Below are 6,174 nucleotides of genomic sequence, written 5' to 3' on the forward strand. Positions count from 1 at the left end.
AGTCTCAGAATTGGATTAGACATAAAGCCTCATTTAAAAAAATTTTAAATCACTAACATAGTTAGCTTTCTAGACTTTTACCAGTAATACTACATGCCAGAATAAACTGAACTATATCAAAGTTCTGAGTGAATATAAATTAGAAATATAGCATTCTCTTCACACTTAGTCAAACAAGTGGAACCAAAATGTCATAAATTTTTAGCTAAGCAAAAATTCACAAGTTTTCTAAAATATATTACATTGTACGTACTATATATATACTATACACAGACACACACACACACACACACACACACACACACAAGCTTTTCTACGATAAAGACTTGAGAAAGAACAACAAACAAGAGACAGAGAATTGGAAAACATAAACTAAATGAATGGGAGCACTGAATATATGAAGTAGAAAAAGTGACACAAGCTAGATAAAAGTAGAAGACCATTATATAGCTCAGTTGTTTTTAAATGTGGCTGCTCATTAGAATCATATCAGGAGCTTTGGAGAAAAAAAACAATACCTGGGCATTTGTATTTTTCAAAAAATTCCAAGATAAATCTAATGTGCATTTGGATTTAAACAACTGATTACACGTTTTTCTATTAAATGGTAGTTTTAGTGTTATAGAATTCCATTATTTTCTGTTGACCAATCATGATACAATATTATTAAAATGAATAAACAGGTACCTAATCATAATAGTAAAAGATGTTTGTCAGTTTTCATAATCAATAGCCAGACAAAAAATAAAAGATAATTGCAACTGCAAGCCATAATAGAAACATGATTAACCTAACAATATAAATTAATTACATACAACGGAAGGTGGGGGATGTTGAATAGTGGAAATGCATACACGCACATGTTTTCATCCACCAAGTCAGCCTATGTTTTTTGCTTGGTGCATTTAAATCATTTACATTTAAGGTAATTATTGGTATGTACGATCCTATTACCATCTTCTTAATTGTTTGGGGTTCTTTTCTGTAGGTCTTTTCTTTCTCTTGTGTTTGCTGCCTAGAGAAGTTCCTTAGTGTTGTAAAGCTGTTTTGGTGGTGCTGAACTCTCTTAACTTTTGCTTCTACATAAAGCTTTTGGTTTCTCCATCAAATCTGAATGAAGAGTCTTTCTGGATAGAGTGTTCTTGGTTGCAGGTTCTTCCCTTTCATCACTTAAAACATATATCACGCCATTCCCTTCTGACTTGGAAAATTTCTGTTGAGAAATCAGCAATCACCTTATGGGAATTTCTTGTATTTGTCATTCTCCCTTGCAGCTTTTAATATTTCATCTTTGTCTTAAATTGTTGTCAGTTTGATTATTATGTGCTTCGGTATGTTCCTCCTTGGGTTTATCTTGCCTGGGACTCTGCACTTCCTGGACTCGGTTGGCTATTTCCTTTCCCACGTTAGGGACGTTTTCAGTTATTATCTCTCTGAATATTTTTTTGGGTCCTTTCTCTCTCCCTTCTCCTTCTGGGAACCCTATAATGCAAATGTTGGTGTGTTTAACCTTGTCCCCAATGTCTCTTAGGCTGTATTCATTTTTTTTTTTTTCATTCTTTTTTCTATATTCTGCTTTACAACAGTAATTTACATCATTCTTGTCTTCCAGGTCACTTATCTGTTCTTCTGCCTCAGTTATTCTGCTATTGATTCCTTCTAGTGTATTGTTCTTTTCTTGTTTGTTTGTTTTTAGTTCTTTTAGGTCTTTAGTAAATATTTATTGCATTTTCTCCATTCTTTTTCCAAGATTGTGGATCATCTTCACTATCATTATTCAGAATTCTTTTTTCTAGAAGGTTGCCCACCTCCACTTCATTCTGTTGTTTTTCCAGAATTTTATCTTGTCTCTTCATCTGGGACATAATCTCTGCCTTTTCACTTTGATTAATTTTCTGTGATGTGGTTTTCAGTCTGGCAGCCTCAGGATTATAGCTCTATAGTTTCTTTTGTCTGCCCACCAGCAGATCAGGCTAAGAGGTTTGTGTTAGCTTCATGATAGGAGAAAATGCTACTGGGAAAACTGGGTCTTGCTCTGGTGGGCAGGGCTATGCTCAGTAAAACTTTAATCTGATTGTCTGCTGATGGGTGGGGCTGTGGTCCCTCCCTGTTAGCTGTTTCACCTGAAGCAACCCAGCCCAGGAGTCTACAGGCCCCCCATGGTAGGGTTAATAGCAACCTCCCTCCAAGAGGGCTCACACCAAGGGGCACCTCCCAAGACTGCTGTTGTCAGTGCCCCCATCTCTGCAGTGAGCCACTGCGGATCCACACCTCCATAAGAAAGCCTCCAATATTAGCAGGTAGTGTTCGTTCAGTCTCCTGTGGGGTCACTGATCTTTTTCCCTGGGTCTTGGTGCACACAAGATTTTGTTTGTGGGCAGCTATCTTAGGACCAAGAGGATAAAGAGAATCAGAGAGATACCAGCCCTCAACCTGATACTGTGGAGCAGTAGGAGAAACCTTAGAAACTGCTACTTACAAACTCCATACTAAATACATTTCCATGTCATTACGTTTAATGGGGCTTCCCTGGTGGCTCAAATGGTAAAGAATCTGCCTGCAACATCAGAGAGCTGAGTTTGATCCCTGGGTCGGGAAGATTCCCTGGAGAAGGGAATGGCAACCCACTCCAGCATTCTTGCCTGAAGAATTCCATGGACAGAGGAGCCTGGTGGGTTGTAAAGAGTCGGACATGACTGAGCAACTAACACTCTCACTTTTCACTTTCATAGTTTATTACTGTTCTGTGGATTTTTCATGATGGAGCTGAGTACACCTATAGAATGAGTACATAAAAATGACTAGCAACTACTGCCCTTCTTATATCCATGTCCATTCAGTTACCCAGTAATTTCTAGGCCTTCTTCCTCTGACTCTGAGATTGACCATGTAACTTGCTTTGGCCAACAGGATGTAAGCAAACATGATTCAAGATCTGGAGGTAAGAATTTGTCCTCTTTCGCTACACCTGTCACTGCCATGTGAACATCACATACATGCATATACATACACATCTACAAAGAGGAAATTTTTTTCCACTATTCAAAACCACTATTCAACTCAGCAAAAAATTCATTCAAGTCACTGATGAACATGCAAAGTTCTGACCTCCTTCTTTGTTGTTTCATTTTCATCTTACTTGTTCAGATAAAAAATTATAAACCAACAGTCATGTCACAACTATACTTATTCATCATTTGCAACCATAGTTGCACTTCAGGATGTAAGAGTTTAAGCGGAAAAAAAGACAAAATTATTCTCTGAGATATAATTGGCTATGTGAATTTATAATAAAAGGTATTTTACATTTTATTATTTGTAAATTATATGCTACACCTTTTACATCATAAAATTGACAATACTTTTTTTCCAAAGATTGGGGTGTTAAACATTTACCAATATACTACTGAGTATGATATAACATGCCTCGTCCTCTGAACTCCAAAAGGCTGAGACAGAAAAGAGACTTTTCTATTTTTCCATCATAAAAAAAGATAATAAATTGTTTTCCCCAAGAGAATGCTGTTCAGCTCTATAGGAAAAACATGATATCATCAGTGAAAGTAGGTTTCAACTTCCTTAGAAACATGCAGGTAAAGCTAGAATAATGGTGGGAGGTGGGGTGAGGAGGGGGATTTACAAACACAAGGACTTTTTATTTTCATTCATCCCAGGACTGGGTAATTTTTAAAATTTATTATTATAACCACATTTATTGAAATGTTTGCCTCAATTAGAAATAGGAATCAGTTAACTATTTCTTACATGAGCCTCATTTCTGAAGATCCATGAGGGTGTCAACAACTTATGTCAACAGCTAAAAAATGATTATTAGTTGATACTGTGATTAAATTCTTTTCATTTCTATGAAATCGTCAAAGAACAACCTACAGTACTAAAAAAAAGTTAAAGATAAATATATGGAGAAATAAATGTTTCTGATTTCCTGAGTTTTTTCATAACCTTTACTTTCTATTGCTAAAATATGTACATGAAAATAAGATTAAGGAACCTGGCAGTTTATTCCCTCCTACCATTTTCCTCTCAAAGTCATGTTAGGAACAGAGTGTGGGAGGTGTGCAGGATAGATCTGCAGGCTGAGGAAAAACCATCTTTTATTAGAAAAAAATGGGGACAGAGGAACAACTGTTTGGAAGAGGAAAAAACATAGAAAAAGAAACAACAAGACAGTCATTTCTTAACACAGAGATAAAGGGAAAAAGCGGAAAAAGCAAACAGATGTTGTGAAGAAAGATTGTGAAAGCACAGAGCCAAGAAATGTGAATGACAATATACAAAAAACTAGGAGGCATATAAAAGAAGCAGGAAGAGCAGAAAGAAAAAGAAAGAAGGAAACAATCACAATGAAACCAGTTTTAATAGAGCTAGGGAGAAACTTCTTCTACATATGACATCATTCATTTCTAGCTTTCTGTGCCATGATATTTCAGAATCCATCCTGCAAATGCTTGCTAAACCTTCTCCTCCAATTTAAATAGTCAGCCATTTTCTCCACGTCTGGAGGACTCAGGTCTTTGGGTGGCTAATTTGATAATATCTATAAATGAAGTCAACACTCTGTGTCTTAGGTTGGTGTTTACATGGTACTCTCTCATACTCTATTAGAGTCTACTTTTCGTGTCCTGATCTCTTGAACATCCTTGAGCCGGTAGACACTTGCCTTTTTTGGCCAGACAGGATTCATTCTTTGGTCTTTAAGTATACCTACATTTCCTGCTTCCCTTGGGATATGTCTTTTTTCCCCTTCTCTTTTATACCAACAACTTCCTTTTCTCTTTTCACCCCAGGTAAAGCCACCATAATGTGGTTCATGGGTATCTTTAGTTTGTATGTATATGCACATGTTTTGATTTACATAAATAGGACTATATAAAATACTTCATTATTTTTTTGCTTTTGAGATGTATCCACATTGCACATCAAACCACAATATCCACTTGCTGCCAATGTTCCCTGATGTCCACTAAAATCTATTTATCCACTTTTCTGGTGATGACACCCGTACATCTACAAACTCACTGCCTCTACAAATAACACAGTAATAAATATGCTGATTCAGGCCTCCTCATTTACCAATGCAAGAAATTTTTTGAGGATGTCTGTACCCAAAAATGCTGAGTTATGATACTTTTTGACTGAATAGTAGAAGATGCTCTCTAGGATGGAGAAGGCAATGGCACCCCACTCCAGTACTCTTGCCTGGAAAATCCCATGGATGGAGGAGCCTGGTAGGCTGCAGTCCATGGGGTTGCTGAGAGTCAGAGACGACTGAGCAACTTCACTTTCACTTTTCACTTTCATGCACTGGAGAAGGAAATGGCAACCCACTCCAGTGTTCTTGCCTGGAGAATCCCAGGAACGGGGGAGCCTGGTGGGCTGCCGTCTATGGGGTTGCACAGAGCCAGACACGACTGAAGCGACTTAGCAGCAGCAGCAGCAGCTCTCTAGGATAGTTGTACCAGTCTACATTTTCACCAGCAGTATCTGAGGCTTCCTCACTATACAAATCTTCAATACCTGGCATTACCCAACTTCAATGTTTCTAATTAAAAAATAATTTGAAGTTGTGGGCATTCGGGGTATCTTCCTCTATAAATTAGCTGTTCATATATTCTTTGCCTGTTTTTCTATCAGTGTCTCTTTCCCTCTTTAGTTGATTTTTTGAAACTCCTTGTATTCTATATATTGGTCCCTTGTTGGGTTTTAGATATTTTAAATAATTTCCCCCATTTAGTTACAGGTTTATTAATGCTGTCCGTGGTAACCTTTGATGAGCAGAAATCCTATAACTGATGATAAAAATTCATCAGTTTATAATTTTATGGTTTTGTTTTTGAAATTTTGTTTAAGAGGGCCCTCTTCCCTCTCTCTAAAATCTCTTAAATTGTGTTCAATTCATTTGATAATTCTAGCTTTCATACTTAGGTCTTTCACCTACTTGGAAAAGGTACATCTTTTGTACGTGGTATTAAAAAGTATTAGGTTTCTTTTTATAATGTTGTGAGCCAATTTTCCCAAGGTCATCTATTAAACAATCCATTTGTTCCCCAAGGATTTACAATGTTTTACCACATAAAAAACTTATCCATATATATCAGTTCATTTCTGAGCTCTCCATTCAATTCCTTCAGTCTATTTGTCTATTCTTGTATC

At 36.9% G+C, this 6,174-nt stretch overlaps 1 protein-coding gene across 2 annotated transcripts in view; it reads right to left on the reverse strand.

The window, feature by feature from the left end:
• Nucleotides 1-6,174, reverse strand: part of PRKD1 (protein kinase D1) — a 347,146-nt gene that overhangs the window by 182,750 nt on the left and 158,222 nt on the right. The gene's annotated exons all lie outside the window — the stretch shown is intronic.

The sequence above is a fragment of the Bos taurus genome, chromosome 21 (genome assembly GCF_002263795.3).
Source record: "Bos taurus isolate L1 Dominette 01449 registration number 42190680 breed Hereford chromosome 21, ARS-UCD2.0, whole genome shotgun sequence".
Taxonomy (NCBI): Eukaryota; Metazoa; Chordata; class Mammalia; order Artiodactyla; family Bovidae; genus Bos; species Bos taurus.